General features: G+C 50.0%; 1 protein-coding gene across 5 annotated transcripts in view; it reads left to right on the top strand.

The window, feature by feature from the left end:
• RNF144A (ring finger protein 144A) overlaps positions 1-20,997 on the top strand; it is a 113,206-nt gene that overhangs the window by 27,741 nt on the left and 64,468 nt on the right. The window contains exon 1 of one of the 5 annotated variants that reach the window (XM_089327854.1): positions 12,890-13,296. The exons of the other annotated variants lie outside the window; for them this stretch is intronic. The gene's annotated coding sequence lies outside the window, so the exon portion shown is untranslated. Of the gene's footprint in view, positions 1-12,889; positions 13,297-20,997 lie in introns of those variants that run through there. 5 annotated transcript variants of the gene reach the window in all.

The raw sequence follows: 20,997 nt of genomic DNA, 5'->3' as shown, positions 1-20,997 counted from the left end.
GCAATATCTATGAGAAGACCTCTCCATCGGCAGAATTCAGATCCAGTTCAGTGACCTCCATTTCATTTTAACCTTGACTTTAGTGATTGTGCTGATCTACTCTATGAGTTGTATTCTGTGACTTCTCAGAGTTTTTAATAGTACTCCTATATAGAGACAGAATATAAATGTATGTAATATGTCATAATGCATGTAAATATATTTATACTAAATATAAACATTGTTGAGAATTTAAACGGGATTTAAAGTGAGGTTAAGCACCTCACTTAAGTCTGATTGGCTGATTGATTTGACAATGAAAATCTCCTTTTCTGCTCAGGTTATTGGAATGACTTAAATATGTCTATAATATTGACAGACTTGCAATTGGGGTCATGTGTTTTAATAACAACACATGTTAATACTCTCTTTTTTCAAACACTGGAGTATTTTTGCTTGAACAAGTTACCTCTAAGAGAAAAAGATTTGGGTACAGTGAAATTATTTGCCAAGTTTTTTTTCTTTTTTTAAAGATTTTTGTTTTAAAGTGATTTATTTGAGAGGCAGTTACAGACAGAGAGAGGGAGAGGCAAAAAGGTCTTCTATCCACTGGTTCACTCCCCAGAAAGCTACAATGGCTGGACCTGGGCCAATCTGAAGCCAGGAGCCAAGAGCTTCTTCAGGGTCTCCCATGTGGGTGCAGGGGCCCAAGCACTTGGGCCATCTTCTGCTTTCCCAGGCCAGAAGCAGAGAGCTGGATCAGAAGAGGAGCAGCTGGGACATGAACTGAAAACCATATGGGATGCTGGTGCCGCAGGCAAAGGCTTAGCCTATTGTGTATGCCACAGCACTGGTCTCTTTGCCAAACTTTGGAATGGTGTTAGGATGAACTTCCCAGAAACCCAGCCCTGAATGACGGATGTCTTGGTATTAAATTCCTGTGCAATTCTGGTGGTTTCCAAAGCTGTTCATTTGTGGGGAGATCTGCTGATTCAGTTGTTAGCTGGCCACGGAAATTCATCTCCATTCTATTACTTTTATTATGTGATTTTTGCCATATGTGCGGAAAAAGTTGGTAAAATTGAGTTTCATTTTTATAATAAATTATCTGTGTATATATGTGAACAAAGGAGTAAAGCCATTATAGATGTAAAAGTTAAAAACACAAAATTGATCTTGCTTTGGATCTTATTGTAAGTAATACCTATGGTTACAGAAAATTCATGAGAAAACTACAAATCTTTTTTTTTTTTTTTAAAGATGTTTTGATTTTTTGAGATTCAGAGTTACAGACAGAGGGAGAGACAGAGGTCTTCCATGTCTGGTTCACTCCCCAAATGGCCGCAGTGGCCAGAGCTGGACCGTTCCGAAGTCAGGAGCCAGGAGCTTCTTCTGGATCTCCCTCGTGGGTGCTGGGGCCCAAGCACTTGGACCATCTTCCACTGCTTTCCCAGGCCATCAGCAGGGAGCAGGATTGGAAGAGGAGCTGCTGGGACTTGAACAGGTGCCCATATGGGACGCCTGTTCCGCAGGCAGAATCTTAGCCTATTATGCTACAATGCTGGCCCCTAAGCCTTCTTTTTTTAAATAGAAATCTATTTTTTAGACATACATAAGAATAATATACATCAACATTATCATGTTTATGCTATTTTTCTCAATTATGTAGTAATTACAGCCATAGTAGTGTTTATTGAGAGTGAGCGAGGCAGAGAGAGAGAGTGAGAGGACTTCCATCCTTTGGTTCACACCCCAAATATCTGCAGTGGCCCCTGGCTACAGGTTGAAGCCCCACAACTTAAACTGTCACCAGTACCTCTGAGCGTCTGGGAGCCGCAGGAAGCTGCAGCCTGGAGCTGAGTGGGACTGGAACTCAGGCACTCAGGTGTGTGTTGTGGGAATCCCAACCACAGTCTTAACTGCTAGGCCAACCTCTGACTCCAATCATAGTACTTTTTTTTTTTCTTTACGGACAGAGTGCACAGAGAGAGAGACAGAGAGAAAGGTCTTCCTTTGCCGATGGTTCACTCTCCAATGGCCGCCGTGGCTGGTGCACTGCGGCTGGCGCACCGCGCTGATCCGAAGGCAGGAGCCAGGTGCTTCTCCTGGTCTCCCATGGGGTGCAGGGCCCAAGCACTTGGGCCATCCTCCACTGCACTCCCGGGCCACAGCAGAGAGCGGGCCTGGAAGAGGGGCAACCGGGACAGAATCCGGTGCCCCGACCGGGACTGGAACCCAGTGTGCCGGCGCCGCAGGCGGAGGGTTAGCCTATTGTGCCGCGGCGCCGGCCAATAGTGCTTTTTAATACTTAGAATCTGGGGCAAGTGTTTTGTCCCTGAGGGTTGAGATGTCCCCTAAGATGCCGGCATCCCACCTGGGCACCAGTTCAAGTCCTGGCCTCTCCACTTCGGATCCAACTCCCTTGTAATGAGCCTGGGAAAGCAGGGGAAGATGCCCCAAGTGCTCAGGCTCCGGCTGCCCACATGGGAGACCCCTAGGGAGTTCCAGGCTCCTGACTTCGTCCTGGCTCAGCCCCAGCCATTGCAGCCATTTGGGGAGTGGACCAGCAGGTGGAAGATCTCTCTCTCTCTCCCTCTCTGTAACTCTGCTTTTCAAATAAATAAACTAAATCTTTAAAAAGGAATACTTGGAATCTTAAAGTAATGAGTTCTTTTAAAATTAATAAAATACTTCCAGTAATAAAATATAGACTAAGAATCATAGATAACATTGCATGGATTTAAAATTACACCAGGAGAGTAAGAATGCTAATTCTCACACGGTTACAGAATGATGAAAGAATGTTATAAAGTTTTAGAGCAAAATAAGTCTGCATGTTTAAAAAATAAGCATTATAGGTCGGCGCTGCGGCTCACTAGGCTAATCCTCCGCCTAGCGGCGCTGGCACACCGGGTTCTAGTCCCGGTCGGGGCACCGGATTCTGTCCCGGTTGCCCCTCTTCCAGGCCAGCCCTCTGCTGTGGCCAGGGAGTGCAGTGGAGGATGGCCCAAGTGCTTGGGCCCTGCACCCCATGGGAGACCAGGAAAAGCACCTGGCTCCTGGCTCCTGCCATCGGATCAGCGCGGTGCGCCGGCCGCGGTGGCCACTGGAGGGTGAACCAACGGCAAAGGAAGACCTTTCTCTCTGTCTCTCTCTCTCTCACTGTCCACTCTGCCTGTCAAAAAAATAATAATAAAAAAAAATAAGCATTATAATGAAAATTGAATCATTTTCCACTGTTACTGATTTATTTTTTAAAAAACAGTATTTCCAGATGCCAGAAGTTAGATTTTAAAGAGCATTTTCTTTATTTTCACTGTGATTTACAGAGAGAGAATGGAAGGGAGACAGAGACACAGTTGGAGACAGAGAGAGATCTTCTGTCTTTAGCTGCATCCCCCCCCCCCCCCCCCCATGACTTTATTAGCTTGGACTGAGCTAGAACGAAGCCAAGAGCCAAGAACTCAGAAACTCCGTCCAGGTCTCCCGCGTGGGTGGGAGGGACACAGCTCTTGAACCTCCACTGCTGCCTCTAGGGAATGCGTCAGCAGGGAGCTGGAATCAGTTGAGCTGGGCGGGAACGCAGGCCCTCGGATAGGAGATGCGGCCGTCCCTGGTGTCGGCCATCAGCTCGTGGAACGGAAAGGTGGACCTGTGTTTCAGGTCGCCCAGCAGGCGGGTGGGGCTCTGTAGGTTGGTGAGAGAGGTGGACGCCAGAAGCCAGCCCTGCCCTTCCTGGCAGCTGATCTGGGAATGGCTCGTCTCGTGGGGCCTGCATTTGGTCGTGGCAGTGGGAGTTACGGTGTCCTGAGTGAGGGTCGGGCATGTTTTCATGAAGATGTGCTCAGAAACGGGTCAGGGAAATGTTAGGGAGGCACTGAGAGATAAGAGCAGATGCACTGAGCACCTGCTGCCCATCTGGGGTCCCGCGGGCAGGGGCAGGAGGCGAGTGGGAGTATGCCTGTGGCACCGTGCTGAAGGCTGGGACCAGCAAACACGATTCCAGGAGGGGCTGGTGTTGTGCAACAGTGGGTTCAGCCTCTGCCTGGACACCCACATCCCATACCGGAGTGCTGGCTCGAGTCCCAGCGACTCTGCTTCCCTGGGAAGGTGGCAGGTGATGGCTCAAGTCCCTACCAGTCACGTGGGTGACCCAGATGGAGTGCTGGGCTCTTGGTTTTAGCCCAGCTGAACTGTAGGCTGTTGTGGCCATTGGGGGGAGTGAACCAGGAGATAGAAGACTGACTCTCTCTCTCTCTCTCTCTCTCGCTCTCGCCCACTCGGAGGGCCAGGCGTTGAGAGGGCCTGCGGGATTTGCACTCTGAATAGAGGATATCCTGATGATGACAGAGGCTGGAGGAATTTGGGGGTTCTGGTAAGGGATGTCTCCCGTCAGGGCACAGCGAGAAAGGCCAGCCTGGGAGGGGTCGTTTGAGTCTCAGATTCCTGGAGCCATGCAAGTTTGGTCACTGTCCAGGGAGCAAGCAATAGCTCGGTGGCTGCTTACTGCTCCCAAGGGTGTAGCCTTTTGAAGCTCGTAAATGGGCTTCCAAATGTGTGTCCTGTTGTCACTCACGCCACACCCCTGCGAGGTGCAGCTGAGAAAACTCAGACGGAGACGCCTGCTCAGAATGCTGGAGCCAGTTATTAGGGCACGTGAACAAACCTGGCTGCCCAACCGCTGCGTCTCATTTCTGCCGGATATGTAATGTAGATGAGGTGGTTGTGGGCAGCGGGAGGCGCCGGGGACTCTCAGATGGATCCTTAAAGATGTGGGCCACACAGTGTGACCACACGGTGTTGCAGGATGCTGCCTAAGTCCAGGCGAGCAGGTGCAGCTGAACGTGAAATTGGTATCACATGTATTCGCCAGAAGGCAGGTCAGAGGCAGGTGGAGGTTTTGAGAGATCTGAATGAAGAAGCTGTTGTGACAAACTTCATCTGCTGCGTGAGGAAGTGATGTGGAGGGCGGTGTCGGGGTCGCTGAAGAGACTTGCCTGGCAGAGGCATTTCACGGTGCAGCCCCAGTGCCTGCGGGCTCCCCCTTTGCAGACTCAGCACACGGCAGATCCAGCATCTGCACTAAACCCTGTGGGGCTTTTGTGTCGTGGATCCGTGAATAGATGCAGCCTAGCAGATACATACCCGGCGTGTGTGTGATGTGAGGTGTCGTAAGCAACCCAGGCGGTTTAAAGAACTGGGGTAACGTGTGTGGGTTGTAGGTCACTGCTGCTCCATTTGATGTCAGGGATGTGAGCATCTGGGGGTTTGGTGCCTGAGGGGGGTCCTGGAAGCGGCCCCAGGGGACCCAATGGATGAAGGAACTTTTTATTATTTTTTAATAGGTAATCAAGGAACTTCCAGGATCCCAGAGGATAAATTTTAGGATGTGGTTGGGGGAAGGCTCTGTCTTTGCGTTCTGAGAGTTTACTAACTACTTAGTTAAGTAATTAAACAATGAATGATTACCTTTAAAAATAGATACATGCAGTAGGCCGCGTCATTATACTACGGTACGAAGTAAAAAATTCAATGCTCTGTTTCTACATTGTCTCTGGGATTTGTTGGGTTTACCCACCTGTAACACAGACACCTGCTGTTTTGATCTGAGCAGGATGAAGCCACAGGGCTGCACCGTGTTTAGAGAAGGACTCCATCCAGAGGCAGCTCCGTGTGCATCGGCTACGAAACATAGTGAGGCCACGTCCGTGGGCCTCTCTCCTGCGGCGTTGTCGGCTTTGCCGCCTGGGTGCGAATGTGCCTCCTCGTCTGGCTGTTCGGAGGCCTCACCTTGCCCTGAGCTCCCCAGGCATGTGTGTCCCTCAGCACGTGTTATTTTACTAACTCCTATCGTGCTAGGAGCAGACGTTCCCTCAAGTCTGAATATTTGCTGCCATCAGTCTCAGGATCTGAGCCCCAAAGTCTTGTGTCAATGGAGCGTTTGGGGTTGGGGTGGGGAGCGAATTGATTGTGATAAAAGCCTAAGCTTGGGCCCAGCCGCACCCTCTGCTTCCTGGCTGGCCAAACAACCTGTCCTCTGTCCCTGCTCCACCACACCCTTCCTGACCAAGCGCCAAACCGGGCTGCCGAACCGCCAGCTCTCCAAGGTAAGTAAGCCTTCTCGCTGTGTAGGGTTCACTGACGTCGTTAAAAGCCGGCTGCAATGTGCAATGTTTGGTTTTGAATTTTAACCATCTTTCCTGTGTGGTTGTGCTGACTCGTTTGTCTGAATTATCTAAGGCTTGATAATGCAGATGTCGTCTCAAACCTTCTGCCAGGTGTCTCTCTCTCGCCTGGCAGGTGAGGACAGTGGTTTGTTTGTTTCCTTGATTGTAACGAGGAAGAGAGTCTGAGCGTGGAGAAGGGCTCATTGAGGATTGCGTTGATAAGAACGTGTCGCGGCGGTTCGCAGAGTGTGAATGTTCAGTTCTCATCGTCTTCGCAGTGAATGAGAGGCTCCTGGAAAAAGCGTGCTTTTCCTGTCCCGGCACTTGGCATCAGGCGGCGTATTCCATGCTGGGTTAGCTGCCGAGTGGATTTGATGTGCTGAGAGTGGCAGGCCTCTTCTGACACGCTCATTCACCCTCTGCTTGGTCTCTTGTGAAACAACTGCACCTTTGGTGCGGTTTTCCATTGCATTTGTTTTTTTCTCATTGATTTAACAACATTTTTTGTGTACTCTGAAGATCATTGTTGTTAGTTTCATGTAGGAAAGTACTACCTCCCGGTTGGTGTCGTGTGTTTTCAGTTTCTGTAGGGTGTCTTTGGTGATCAGCAATTTTCCATGTTAATGTTCTGAATATGCCAGTCTTTCATATTTGTGATTAAGTGCTTTATAATTTTTGGTAATATAATAAATTGCAATATTTTAAATTATTCAAGTCTAAAATGATGCTCTATGTAACATAAAATTGATCATTTTAACCATTTTTTTCAAGTTCACACATATATATTACATTTTTTGTACTCTATATATTAGTTGCCACAAACCAGAGAAAACATGATATTTGTTTTGGACTGGTTTATTTCCCTAAGCATAATAGTCTCCAATTGTATCAAATTTTGTTCTTTTTTATTGCTGTGTAGTATTCCATAGTGTATATATACCACAGTTCTTTATCCACTCATCAATTGATGGACATCTGAGTTGATTCCATATCTTAGTTTCTGTGAGTTGAGCTGCTCTGAACATGGTGGTACAGATGACTTTCCTATGTCAATTCAGTTTCCTTTACGTAAATTCTCAGGAGTGGTGGGGGGCTGGTCATATGTTAGATCTGTTCTCAGATTTCTGAGGAATTTCCACACTGTCTTCTGTCATGGTTGTACTCGTTAGCATTCTTACCAACAGTGTGTTGGGGCACCTTTCTCTCCACATCCTCACCAGCATTGTTTTCTGATTTCTGGATGATGGTCTTTCTAACTGCGGTGAGGTGAAACCTTACTGTGATTTTGATTGGCAGTTCCCTGATGACCAGTGATCCTGACCATCTTTTCAAGTGTCTGTTGGCCACTTGCATTTCATCCTTTGAAAAGTGCCTGCTCTTATCCTTAGCCTGTTTCTCAAATGGATGGTCTGTTTTGTTGTTGGGTTTCTTGAGCTCCCTATGTATCCTGCGTATTAATCCTTTATCAGACGCACAGTTTGCAAGTATTTTCTTCCATTCCACCAGTTGCCTTTTCACTGTGTTGAGTGTTTCCTTTGCTGTGCAGAAGCTTCTTAGCTTAATGTACTCTCATTTGTCTAGTTTTGCTATTATTGTCTGTGCTTTTTTTTTTTTTCCCCAAGAGTTCTTTGCCTATGCCAATGTCTTGCAGAGTTTCCCCTGTTTTCCTCTAGTAATTTGATGGTTTCAGTTCTAGGTTTAGATCCCTGATCCTCTGTGAGTTGGTGTTTGTATTGGGGTTATGGTAGGAGTCTTGTTTCATACTTCTGCGTACAGAGATCCAGTTTCTCCAACACCGTTTCCTGAAGAGATTGTCCTTTCTCCAGGGAATATTTTTAGCGTGTTTGTCAAAGATTAAGTGGCTGAGCTGACCTGCTGTGGACATGGTGGTGCAGATAACTTTCCTGTGCTAATTTAATTTCCTTTAAGTAAATTCTCAGCAGTGGGAATGGATGCCTGGATTAATTTCTGGGGTCTCTAATCTGTTCCATTGGTCCACATGTCTGTTTTCATGCCTGTACCAGGCTGATTTGATTATAACTGTCCTATAATCTTGAAATCTGGTATTGTGATGCCTCCAGCTTTGTATTTATTAAGACTGCTTAACTTTCAGGATCACTTGTATTTCCATGTGAATTTTAGAGTCTTTTTTTCTAGGTCTGAGAAGAATATCCTTGGAATTTAGACTGGGCTTGCATGGAATCTGTAAGTGGCTTTGGGTAGTATGGAAGTTTTGATGATATTAATTCTTCCAATCCACGAACATGGACGATTTCTCCATTTTTGTGTCTCCTATTTCTTTCTTTAATATTTTGTAATTTTCATTGTAGAGAACTTTCACATCCTTGGTTAAATTTATCACAAGGTATTTGAATTTTTTGGAAGCTATTGTGAATGGGACTGATCTTTAGACATTCTTTCTTAGCCATTGCGTTGTTTGCATATACAAAGGCTGTTGCTTTTTGTGTATTGATTTTACATCCCGTGATTTTACCAAACTCTTGAGTTCCAATAATCTCTTATGCAGTCTTTTGGTTCCCCTGTATATAGGATCATGTCATCTACAATAATTTGACTTCTTCTTTTCCCGTCTGTATCCCTTTGATTTCGTCTTCTTGCCTAATGGCCCTGGCTCAGACTTTCAGGACTGTATTAAATGGTGATGGTGAGAGTGGGCATCCTCGTCTGGTTCCAGATCTTGGTGGAAATGCTCTCAGCTTTGCCCCATTCAGTATGATGCTGCCTGTGTGACCGTCATATATTGCTTTGGTTGTGTTGAGGAATGTTCCTTCTACCCAATTTTCTTAAGGTTTTTATCATTAAAAGTTGTTTTATTGTATCAAATGCTTTCTCTGTATCTATTGAGATAATCATGTGGTTTTTATTCAATTTATTAATGTGATATATCATGTTTGTTGATTTGCATATGTTTTATTGCATATGTAAATCCTACTTGGTCCAGTTGGATGATCCAGACATTCTTGTGTATTCTGAGGTCATAAATTGCTCTCCCGTATTTTCTTTTAATATTGTTGAAATTATTTGTTATGTAGAAATCCAATATGATTTTTATTCATAAGGGAAAATAATATCTAATACCATTTGTTGAATGGTCATTTTTCTCCATTGATTTGAAATACACACTGTGTTGTGTCCTGTTTGCATGTATCCCTGTGTCTGTGTCTGCGTCTGCGTCTGTGTCTACGTCTGCGTCTGCGTCTGCGTCTGTGCCTGTTTTTGTCAGTTAATTTGCCTACTTTTGTGTCAGTGCATCCTGCTTTCGCTTACCACAGCTCTCTCCTCAGTCTTCATATCTGGTTCCCCCACCTTTTCCCTCTTATTCTGGGGTAATTGACTGTACTTGGGCCTTGCATTTGTGTGAAAATTATAAAACCAACATCAGCAACAACAGTAGTGTAGCAATAAACCCCTTCTGTAATACAGCTTTGATGTATCAGTTCTGCAAGTGAATGTAGGAAGAATTGACAGTTTTTACTGGTAGTGAGCCCGCATCCATGGGCACTGTGAATCTGTGTGCCCGCTTCCCTGTCTGGCATGTGTCCTCACGTATGTCTTTTCTCCATGTTCCTAGATAGCTCAGGTTTTGTTGCCATTGTGAGTGGCACCTCTGCTGGAGTGTGCAAATGCAGTTGACGTTTGTGTGTTGGCCTTGCCTTCTCTCGTCTCAGCAAAGCTTTGGAATCCCTGGTGTTTTGTCTTGAGATCTTTCTGTTTATAAAATGTCACTTGTGAATAAGGGGAAATATTGTTTATCCCTTTCCAAACCCCATATGTTTATTTCTTTGTCCTGATTTCCTGTCTGAATTTGTACCTACACTACCAAGTTAAATCGAAGCAATAAAAGATAGTTTTTTCTCGTGCTTGATTTTTATTTGTTCTAGTATAACTAAGGGTGATTCTTGCTGTCACTTTTATCTGAATGTCTTTTATTAGGAGGCGGACATCCGCTGTGTTCCTGTTCTGTAGTTGTGTTTTGTCTGTAGTCATCAATGCTTGTTGGATTTTATCAGAAGCTGTCCTGTATGTATTAGGAGCACCGTATGGTTCCCACTGATTCTCTCTTTGGAACATTTCACTCAAAGCTTATTGCAATGCGAAACTCTTTTGAACTTGTATAACACATCTAGCTGGTTAAGTACACGTCTGATACACATCTGGATTCTATTTACTTGTGTTTTGCTTTAAATTTTTGCTTCTTTACTCATGAGAGAGTTTGGCTTGTATTTTCCCTTTCTTAACTGCTTTTGTCTGATTTAAGAGGAAAGTTTTTTTTTCCTCCCTCTGTTTTTTTTTTCCATTTCCCACAAGATTTTTGTTATGATTTGAGTTATCTGGTCTTAAAATTTTGGAAATGAGGTCTAGTGATTTCACTGTAGGAATATTTCTAGCTATTTAATTTTTTTCCCATAGCCTATAAAATTATTTGCACTCATTTCTTCCTAAGTTGTGTTTCTCTGGTCTGTGATTCCCTACTTTTCAAGTTAATTAGCATAAAATCATTCACGTAATTTAAAATCTTTTCTACTCTCCATTACAAATGCAGTTGAGGCCATCTCTCCTCTCTTCCTTGACCAACCTGCCTGAGTGTGTTGTGCTTAAGTATTATTTTTAAAAGTCAATACTCTTGATTTCTTTGACTCTTTTTTTTCCTGTGTGACTTTATATTTTATTTATTTCTGCTTTATTGTAAAAGGTGGAGACAGGTTAACTTCTTAAACTGAAAACAGCTCAATAATTATTAGCCTCCTTTTGATTTTTTTTTTTTTAATTTGAGAGGCACAGGACTAGAGAGACAGAGAGTACTTCCATTTGCTACTTCACTGCACAAATGCCCACAATACCTTGGGCTGGGGTGGGGCTAAGGCTGGGAGCCAGAAATGCAATCCAGGTCTCTCACGTGGGTAGCAGGAACCCAGTCATTTGAGCCATCATTGCTGCTTCCCAGGGTCTGTGTCAGGAGCCAGAGCCAGGAATCAAATCCAGGCACTCTGACATGGGAGGCTGAATGCCCACTCTTTGCCTTCTGAATTTTTAAAAAAGATTATTTTTATTTATTTGAAAGGCAGAGTTACAGAGAGAGGTAGAGACAGAGACAGAGAGATCAAGAGAAAGAGGACTTCCATCTGGTGGTCCACTCCCCACATGGCCACGATGACTGGGGCTGGGCCAGGCAGAACCCAGGAGCCAGGAGCTTCTTCTGGGTCGCCCACATGGGTGCAGGGGCCCAAGCACTTGGGTCTTTCTCTGATGCTTTCCCAGGTCATTAGCAGGGAGCTGGATTGAAAGTGGAGCAGCCGGGACTTTAACCTGTGCCCATGTGGGAAGTGGTGCTGTAGGTGTGACCTAACCCTCTGCAACACAGCGTTGGTGCCTGCTTTCTGATTTTTTTTTGAATGTTTAGTATCATCTCCTTGGAAAATAATAGTGACGTAGATTGACTGATAGATCTTCCATCTGCTGGTTCACCCCCAAATGGCTGTAAGAGCTAAGTATGGGCCAAGTCAAAGCCAGGAGCTCAGAATGCCATGTGGGGCCCTGCCCTGCTTTGATAGTTCTAACTCGGGGTCTAACACATGCAGATTTAGAATTATCACAGCTTCATTTGCAGCGAACCTTTTATCGTTACAGCTTACCTGTGTCTTTTCTGGCTGTGGTTTGTTCTTAGCATTGATTTACCTGATGGCTTTCTTCTGGCTGACATCTTCATGGTTCACTCTTCTCCACCTGCTTACTCAAGTCTCTAGCCTCTTATGGTCTTATGTGTATATTTCTCTTTTTTTCCTAGGAGTTACTCATTTATGTGAAAGAGCAACAGAGAGGGAGAGGGGGAGAGGAATAGAGATGGGGTGCAGAGAGGAGATATATAGAGAGATCTTCCATCCACTGGTTCACGCCCCAAATGGTTGCAACAGGGGCTGACCCAGGCCCAACCCAAGAGCCTGGAACTCCATCTGGGTCTCCCACGTGGGTGCAGGGGCCCAAGCACTTGGCCCATCCTCCACTGCTTTCCCAGGCACATTAGCAGGGAGCTGGATCAGAAGTGTAGCAGCCGAGACTTGAACTGGCACTCACCTGGGTTCTGGCGTCGCAGGCAGTGCCACAACACTAGGCCCCTTATTTAGTTTTTAGTTCAATCTTCTGTAATTGAGCCTTAGTTATTTTCCTGTGGGAGGGATCTTTGCAGAGTAAAATTCGTCACAGTGTGGGAAGTGCGTATCTCCAGTTTGATCTTCCTGCTACTGTTTCTGCAGCATTCAGAGAGTCAAACGGGGTGGGACCCCCCTCACAGCTTGGAGCGAGTGCATGACCCTGCGTAGGTGGGCCGTGGAGGAGCCCCAGCAACACACCAGTGATGGCAAACCTGAACTAAACGGTGCTGCACACCTCCCTGTGTGAACAAGCTGGGGCCCTGCCCTGCGCACATCTCACGGTGTCACCCCGAGCTGTCACCGGGCCGATCTCTGGATTCTCCTTCCCTGATTCATTCTACCCGTATCTGCCAGAGTAGATGTCTGCCATTCCCTTCCGCTCCCCAAAGGGTAAACAGTGAATTTCTAAAACAATAGAAACTCCATTTCTTTTCTCAGCCGCCTGAAGTTCTGGGGCAGGAGAGTGTCTGTGCCCCGGGTCCTGGGTCCGTAGGGTAGGATGAGACGTCCCCGTCTGAAGGTTTCTGTGCATGGTGACAGCGATGTGTCTAAATATAGAACTGTCCGAGGTCCAGCTCAAAGGAGATCTTGCAGTGTAGAAGTTTCCAGAAATGACTTTGGGCGTGGTGAAGTAGCGATCCTTCCTTCTCAGATGGTCCCATGCAAGCCCAGTGCCCTATAATAAAATTCTGCCTGGGCTCAGACTGGGACAAGTATCGGTGCTGTGGCCACGCCCACTGTGGCCTGCCCACTGTGGCCCTAAGACAACGCCAAGGAGCCCTTGGAGCCCCCGGGAGCTCCCATGACGTTGAACACCGTTGTTTCAGCCCAGGAGGAACTGGGAGCCCCAGGGGTCACAGGGCTGGCCAGTGGCAGGAGCACAGTCCAGCTCTCTGAGGCCACTTGCAGGCCGTCCTGCACAACTCGTATCCACAGCAGGTGAACAGCTACTTCTGGCAGAGCCCATTAGGCCTCCGCAGGTATGTGTCTCCTTTCAGTCGCGAGAATTCCCTTTGAAGGGATGTCCTAGCTGGACGCGTTGCGCGTGTGGCTCCCACGTCCCTGTCTGCCTCAGCCCCCAGCTGGCATCTGCTGCTGGCTCCCTCGGGCGGCTCCCGGGCCGGCCCCCTGCCCTGCTTGTTGTCTTTTGTCTGTCACCGGCCCTTTGCTGGTCTCATGCTGCCGGTCGCAGAGGGCTTGCTGGGTTTCAGGGAGACAGACCACATGCTATTTCTGGGCTGTAAATTTCCAGGGCGCCTTCCCCATCCACCTCTCCAACCACACTCGGGAACAAGAAGTGTGTTTGCAGCTATAATCGGCACGCGTAAATACCAGTTAAATGCAGAGTGAGTACAAAATGCGTACAGCTCCTGGCTCTAGGGGAGCTGTGAAAATATGGCACGGCTGGGAGCCCTCTGAGGCCGCTAGGAAAGAGGCGCGCCCTTCTCGCTGGTGTAAAGCTTACGGGGGTGCAGAACCGCCCCAGTGCGCAGCAGGGGCTCGCGTCGTTCCCAGCAGATCCGTCTGACTGGCACGGACGGGGCCTGGCTGCCTTCCTGTTGCTGCTCTTTCTGGGACAAGGCGCACGGCAGTTGTCACTCGTTTTGCTGTACACCTCCTGAGGATGGTGAGCTTCTCTGGGACCCTCGTGTGTCTGGGGCAGCCGTGGAGCAGAGTGAGGAGCCCCCGGTGCCCAGAGCCTCGCAACGCAGGGGCCCCCAGCTCCCTGCCTCTGCTCTCATTTGTGTCCTGCTGAAATGAAGGGACATCAGAATGTTCGTGGGAGAATGGGATGTGAGAAGATAAGATTATTTTGATGCAAAAAGTTTTCAAATCCATGCACAGAGGGAGGGGCTTCAGACAGTTGCTGAAAGGTGTGTGTTATGAAAACCTTGTGGTTGGATTTCAAAAGATAAATTTTTTTAAAGATGTATTTATTTATTTGAAAGGCAGAGTTACAGAAAGGAAGAGAAAGGTCTTCTATCTGCTAGTTTACTCCCCAGTTGGCTGCAATGGCCAGACCTGTGCCGATCCGAAGCCAGGAGCCAGGAGCTTCTTCCGGGTCTCCCACATGGTTGCAGGGGCCCAGGGACTTGTGCATTTTCCACTGCTTTCCCAGGCCACAGCAGAGAGTTGGATCAGAAGTGGAGCAGCTGAGACTCGAACCGGTGCACATATTGGATGCCAGCATTGCAGGTGGCCGCTTTACCCACCATGCCACAGCACCAGCCCCATAAAGATAAAGTTTTTAAAATCCATTTTCCACAGACTTTTGGACTTTTGATCCTTTAATTATCTCAGTGATCACAAGGCAGTCCTGGTGAATCCAAATGACAGATGGTGGCACCCAGGCTTCCTGGAGCTGCTGGGGTGGTCCGAGACCTCCTGTGTCTCGTGGGCAGTGGCGTCTCCAGTCGGGGTCTCTGGACCTTAGATCGAGATTCATTCCTGTTTCACTTTGGACCTCCGGACTATCTCAAAGATGTTCTTGTACATCTTGCGGCGTCCTCAGCCCCTGCTCGGATCCCGGGAGGCTGGGGTTTATGGTCCTGCCCCTCGCACACTGTCTGGTAGCCTCTTGGTGCCTGTGTGTGCTGCGGCAGGCGATTGCAGCCTCTGTCCATCCTCTAGTGCTGTCACAGAGTACCTGGGAGGGGTCATTCATGGGGGTTTGTTTGGCCCAGGGTTCTGGAGGCTGGGGAGAGCCTGAGCGTGGCTTTGGCACCCGGTGGGAGCCTTTGTGCTGCCTGCTCTTGGGATGGGGAGCACCCTGTGGTGGGGCAGAGCACCTGTGCCCACTCCTGCCTCTCCTGCTTCTTACAAACCCATCGCAGGGACCCATCTTTGTGACCTTGTCAAATTCCAGTCACCTCTCTGAGTCCCTCCCCGCCCCCCGACATACCCTGAGCCTGTGAGTCTGGCAGTCAGGTTTTCAACACAAGGGAACGTGTTGAAACCACACCAGCGACTCACCTGCAGCACCGTTCCACGTGGGGTGTGTGCCCCTGGGACGGCAGAACATCACTAAAATGACCCTGCTCTGTTGGAAACTCTGTCTGTCCATGGCTCCCATGGCTCTTTTCTGAGCTCACGCAGCACCCTCTGGCCTTGGCTGCAGCCCCAGCTCCGCTCGGGCCCCCCAGCATGCCCCGACGGGGTGCACACGATGGTTCAGCTCATACTGCTCACTCCCTCCCCTGCGGGAAGCTTGTCCTGAGGACGGGGCTGTCTGAGAAGCGCCTCATCTGACCTGTGTACCTGTCTCTGTTGCATTGCTCCACCCTGTTCTAGGGCTGTCCTGGCTGTGCCCGGGCTCTGACCTCAGCACTGAAGGCCGTGCTTCTGGCTGGGCACTGAGTGTGCCCGGTTAGGAGACACTCAGTAGGTATCTGATTGCTTTAAGCAAATGCATTTTGTGCGTGTGCAGAGGTGGCTGTCGGCAAGGTGGTGACTGCACAGGTGCGTGCGCGGTGCTGCACTTCCCCAGAGGAAACCTGGCCCACTGTGGCCTTGGCGGTCCTGGGCTCAGAGGCAGCACTGGCCTGGGCGGGTGGTCGGGTGCCCTGCGTTGCTCACCCTGCTTTCCTTAACCAGCTGTGAGCTGGCTCCCACGAGTGTTTGTGGATTGGATGTCGCCATCATCTCTCCAGATGCTGCACTCTGCAGGCCTTTGGTCCAGTGCCTCTTCGGCACCCTAGAGAGTACGAGAAGGCATATTCTGGGAGCGAACGCTCTTATTTTAAGCAAGAGAAATGTCCTCGCTGCCTCCCACTCCTTTTCCAAACTTAGAGCCAGGCGTCGCCTCATAGGAGCCATGGTCCCTCGCGGGTTCCCCTCCCACCACCCAGGCCCGATCTGTCCGCCACTCAGCAGCCCTGCATCCGGCTCTCAGCTCTACACTGAGCAAACGTTGAGCAAGTCTTTTCCTGAAAGTGGTAGCTGGATGGCCTCACAGTTGGCCTCGGCTGTATTCCTGCAGGGCCCTGGCTGTGGGCACTGCTCCCCGAGAAATGATGCTGAGGGGTGGAAGGCAGATGGAACGGCCCAGAGACACAGCCCTGCTAACTCAGCCGACTGCTGCAGGGGGCCACGCGCGAGGAAGGCCTCGCTTGCTTCCTCCCCTCCCTCGGGTTATCACATAAAACACAAACTCATTGTGTTGTCGGAAGAGCAGCTTGCGCCAGAGGAAGTTCCTGCAGGGAGACCACAGCCCTCTCAGCCTGACACACCCTGAGAAGATGGCCCGTGTGGCCACTGCTGTCCTCGCTGGGCGATGGCCCCCTCCAGTGAGTGACCCGTGCCAGCCTGCTTACGTGGCAGCCTCTCTCCAGAGCCATTGTGGTCAGTCTGTGGGACTCTGGTGTGGCTTCTCTTGTGCCAGCCAAAGCCTCAGTGGCCCCTCTTCTGGCAAGTCCATGTGGCCGTAACTGATGTCCCTGGAGGGGGGGGTCCCTGCTGACCCCTCCTTCCCGACAGATGATGCCTCTGTGGCTTTCACAGGAAGTGGCCAAGGCTGGCCTGGGCCACTGTGGGCACAGGTGTCTGTCTCTGCATTGCACTTGCCTGGTTTCCAGCAAACACAAGTCTTTTCTTTCCCCTATATCCTTGTGGCCATCTGGGTAGCTGGCCTTAGTCTGTGCTGGGTCTTCAGAAAGGTGGTTATGTTTTGAAAAAAATGCTACATGGATTGTTTTGTAGCAAAATAAAATTTTTCTTTAAAAAGTTTATTTATTTGAGAAGCAGAGAGACAGAGTGTCAGTCCCTGCTACTGGTTCACTCCCCGAATGCGTGCAATGACCAGGCGCATGGCCGGGAGACAGAACTGAATCCAGGTGTCCTGTGTGGGTGGCAGGAACCCAATCACTTGAGCCGTCACTGCTGCCTCTCAGGGTTCACGTTAACAAGAAACGGGAGTCAGGAGCCATTGCTGGGAATTGAACTCAGGTACCCTGTCTCGTGTGGGATACAGTATCTTGATCACCAGGCCAAATGCATGCCCTGAACTTGTCTTTTAATTCCATTTTTGCACATTTTTTAATACCCTGTGTTTACCCACATTCATAGAATTAAACCAAAGAATTTCAGATCCTGTTGGGCCTTAATAGCTAACGCAGACCAGGTGTTCACAAATTATGGAACTTCTCCCCCAAAATCCATTGTGAGGGAGGACTCAGGCACCCCTCCTGCTCTGCCCTGCATCTCACAGGGTGCCTCCTGCCCAGTGTTGCCGTCACGGGAGGGCCTGAGGCCTGGGGGCTGCAGCCTGCTCAGATGCAGGTTCTATCAGGAAGACGCTGTGCACCTGCCGCCCTCAGTTCCCAGGCAGGACTGCACACGGATTCCCCGCCCTCATGGAGACGAACTCAGGTGTCCCAGGAGCCCCGGGGATGCCCGGCTGGAGGACGCTAAGTCTTGCCTGCAGCCTGGCTCTGGGGTTGCCACACGTGAGACCATGCAGGATGCCCAGCCCCCCTCCGCTCCTTCTTCCCAGCACTGGAGCGAGGATGAGAAGTGCGTGTAGTCACTGCTCGGGAGTGTTAGTTGTGGGTTTTGTCCTTTAAGGAGCGGTGTAAAAGCCCCTGCTCTCCAGCTTAGTGCTGACTCCAGAGGAGGAGCTAGACTGTTCGGAGAACTGTGGCTGATGCGGTTCTGCATTGGCCAGGTGGGAACGGGCTTCTCACGCCTTTGCCTGGCTCAGTCCTCCAGCGACCAGCAATGGGGAGGATGAGGCCAGCCCTGGAAGCCTGATGGAGTGGCTGCAGGGGACTCTAGGGCCGGCCTTGCTTCAGCACAGCCCCGTCTGCTTTCCCTCTCACACTTCCTTCCGCCTGCACTCCAGGAAGGGCGTGCCGCTTTCACTGGGCGGTTCCTCTGCGTCTCTGCCCTACTCACTGGGCCTGTTCCACTCAGTGTGTGCATCTTCACTCCTGCACTGCAAAGGGCAAACGTTAGGGGTCCTAAAGGCATCACTGTTAAGACACCGCTGCTTTCCACGCAGACTTGCAAGGGGAGTGGAGGAGATGACCCAAGTCACACACTGTCACACGGGTGATGTGCTGGGCTGGGCTGGGCTGTCAGGCAATCAAGGCTGAGAGTAGGCCCATCAGAAAGGCCCTGGGTTGGGGCCAGCACTGTGGCGCAGTAGGTTAAGCCCCTTGCAGCACCTGAATCCCATGTGTGTGCCAGTTTGAGTCCTGGCTGCTCCTCTTCCAATCCAGCTCTCTGCTATGGCCTGGGAAAGCAGTAGAAGGTGGCCCAAGTCCTTGGGCCCCTGCACCCACGTGGGAGGCTCCTGGCTTCGGATCAGTGCAGTTCCGGCCATTGCGGCCATTTGGGGAGTGAACCAGCGGACGGAAGACCTTTCTTTCTGTCTCTCCCTCCTCAGTGTCTGTAACTCTACCTCTCAAATAAATAAATAAAATATTAAAAAAAGGAGAAAGGCCCTGGATATTATTCAAAGACTCACATTTCTTACAGTGGCCAGGCAGTTCCCAAATTGCACCTCTTGTTGGTGCAGCAAGGGCTGTGCCCTGCCCCACGGTGCTCACCCGCCCTGCCATCCTCACAGGGAGCTGGGCTGCTCCCTGTGAAACCCCATTGACTCATCCTGCATCTGCTCCCTCGGTGGAGGGCAGGGCCTCCGCATATCAGCTCTGGGTGAGGCTGGTGGTCGGGTGCACCCCAGGAAGTCTGCAACGCTGAGGAGCTGACCCATGCCCGGGCTCTCAGGAAGCTTGGAGCCTTCACCACTCGTGCTCTAGAGGTCTGCAGGCTGCCAGGAGTTGCAGACTGCAGATGGGAAGTAGAAGAACTGAGAGTTGGGCTAGAAATGAAAGTAAACATAGCACACGGGCAAGATGATTGGATTGTTCGTTAAGAAGGGATCAGGCCAGTGTTGTGTCATGATGGGTTAAGCCACTGCTTGCAATGCTAGTGATACCGGCATCACAAATCAGTGTGGGTTTCTGTCCCGGCTAATCTGCTTCCAATCCAGCTCCCTGCTAATGCACCTGGGAAGGCCACGAATGATGGCCCAGGTGCTTGGGCCCCTGCTACCCATGTGGGAGACCAGGATAGAGTTCCTGAATCCTGGCTTTGGCTTGGCCCCCAAACTACTTTTGAAATAAACAAATGTTTAAAGAAGGCTATGTTAATTAAAAAAAGAGAAGTCAGGGTTGTGGTGTCAGTGTGCAGTGTCAGCCTGGGGCAACAGGTGCAGGGCCGGAGCCCTTGGGCTTCCCCAGAGTAGGCTGGTTGGTCTCTAGGTGCTGTGTGCGGCTGCCTTGTGTTCTGCGCTTTTTCTCTGCCTCACTCCTCTCTCAGGCCCTCAGTGCCCTGAGACCCTCCCAGCCTCATGGTTCATGGCTCCAGGCAGTGTGTGGCTTGCCTGCAGCTTCAGAGAGGAGATTTGATGGCAGTGGAGGCCATTGGAAAACTACATGGAAACCTGGGAGGAGGCAAAGCTAACTTCTGCATTTTTGCTCAGTGAAGCCCTTAAATCTTCAGTTCCCCCCCTTCCCACTGCCCCGAGCAGGCTGGGGGCGGGGGACGCCCAGCCTCTGCTGTTTCTGCCTTGGGGATGGAATCTGCAGCAGAGCCAAGCCTCTGAGGTACGTGAGCAACTCCACGTCCTCCCCTTATGAAAGTGAGCCCCGCTGGGCTAGCGTCCGAGACTCAATGTGGAGGGGCCTTCGCTCTCGTTCCGGTAGAGAGCCTGGGGTGGGGGCTCTGTGCGGGCTCCTGGACCTTGCTCTTCAATCAAGCCCATGAGAGCGGCCGTGGGTGTGTTACACACACGTGTGTTGTGCACATGGCCACACTGCAGGACTGAAGAAGTTGAGCCCCGTCTTGAGTTTAAGGAGGAGACAGTCATGACCCTGCAGTGTGGGAGAGCAGAAAGCAGGCTCTCGACGTTAGACGAGCCATTGGCTTGCTCTCGGCCATCTGTGGAAAGAAGAGGTTGTGCCAGACCAGCGCTGAGGCCTGTCCATGTCTGCGTTGTCCATGGCCAGTGTGTGGGCCCGCAGCTGGGGGTGTGAGAGCACTGTGCTGCCGGCACTGGGGACAGAGAGTTCTCTCACGGCGTTCAGGCGCCCGCGGCATTCACAATCACGAGTGGTTTGTTTACTTCCTGCAGTGTGAAGAGGGAGCTGCAGAGAGTCCAGGCCTGCACTTGGTCTTGAATTTGACAGTGAAGTGATTGTGTGATGTCCCGGGTCAGTCTCCTGCCAGTGTGTGTGTGTGTGTGTGTGTGCACATGCGTGCATGTGTCAGGACTGCAAAAATCTCCTACCAAAGCCTGCCGTGGCGAGTGCAGTAAAACCGGGTCCTTTGGATCTTTCTTGGTTTGTGGATCTTTGGTCTGTTTTGTTTTTCTTGCCGTTTCTTTTTACAGCATCATGTGATACTTGTGCAACTGGGGACCATGAATGCTCCTCTGTTTTGGATCTGGATGGCACATCCATCCGCGGGGTTCTAATCACCTCTGATTGCAACACAGGGTGGCCCGTTGCTTCACAGGTGTTGGACTCCCAGCCCTGCTGGTTCTATGTCCAGCTGCCGTCAGAAGCTGAGATGACGGTGGTCCTGCGCAGTGCTGGGCGGAACAGGAAAGACCGAGTGTTGAGGGCGGGGTGGAGGCGTTTTCTGTCTGCGGTTGGCTGACGACTCAGCCGGCACAC

This window comes from Oryctolagus cuniculus, chromosome 2 (genome assembly GCF_051225735.1).
Source record: "Oryctolagus cuniculus isolate XC-2025 breed Fujian yellow rabbit chromosome 2, ASM5122573v1, whole genome shotgun sequence".
In the NCBI taxonomy this organism is placed as follows: Eukaryota; Metazoa; Chordata; class Mammalia; order Lagomorpha; family Leporidae; genus Oryctolagus; species Oryctolagus cuniculus.
The sequence above is the reverse complement of the archived record's forward strand: the minus strand, read 5'-3'. Positions and strand labels throughout refer to the sequence as shown.